The sequence below is a fragment of the Meles meles genome, chromosome 1 (genome assembly GCF_922984935.1).
Source record: "Meles meles chromosome 1, mMelMel3.1 paternal haplotype, whole genome shotgun sequence".
Classification (NCBI taxonomy): Eukaryota; Metazoa; Chordata; class Mammalia; order Carnivora; family Mustelidae; genus Meles; species Meles meles.
In genome coordinates this window covers 13771220-13771967 of record NC_060066.1, presented here as the reverse complement: position 1 = coordinate 13771967, position 748 = coordinate 13771220, and the positions used below count along the sequence as shown (strand labels likewise).

General features: G+C 36.9%; 1 non-coding gene across 1 annotated transcript; it reads right to left on the bottom strand.

Annotated features, from left to right (window-relative positions):
- Positions 1 to 428: 428 nt before the first annotated feature.
- Positions 429 to 538, bottom strand: LOC123928362. The gene has a single exon (XR_006815676.1). It is a non-coding gene; the product is annotated as a U6 spliceosomal RNA (small nuclear RNA).
- Positions 539 to 748: the final 210 nt, after the last annotated feature.

Here is a 748-nt window from a genome sequence, read left to right as displayed (position 1 = left end):
ACCATGACCTTTTGTAATTCTATAATGCTTGAATGCCAGGGTTTAAAGAGTAATTGTGATTATCATCTTCTTGATTCTTCTGGGATAAAGCTTTTTGCTAGGAATCCCAAATTGATGTCAGCGCCAAACAATGGCATGCATGTATTTCACAAAGCACTCTCTAATACATTTGTTTGCTGGATCCTCACTCCAACCCTGCAGTGGATTATTCTTAGACTCCTTTACAAAGAAATACCTGGTCTTAAAAGGACTAAATTATTTTTTTAAAAATTAAAGAATAAAAATAAATATAAAAGGACTGAATTATTTGCCCAGGTCACTGAGAAAGAAATTAGTTGGGTTAGGGCATAAAATCAGATTTAATATTTCTTTCTTGCTTGCTCGCTTGCTTGCTTTCCTTCATTTTGTTTTTGTTTTAATTCCACATAAGAAATATGTAATGCTTCACAAATTTTGTGCCATCCTTGAGCAGAGGCCATACTAATTTACTCCGTATCATTTCAATTTTTAGTATATGTGCTGCCAGAGAAGCCAGCACCAGATTTCCTATTCCTAAACAAGATTTTTTCCATCCCCTTTTCTCTGCAAGAACTTTTCTGACCAGGTAATTGAGGAACATGGGCTTAAGGAAGCTGAATTTAGCCAGAGGTCTATGGGACTCTTCCAAAAACCTACTGTCACCCCTCAAGAAGTTGAGAGCCCAGAGTGGGTTAAGTCTTCCCTGGCTCAGTCCCAACAGACATTAAAT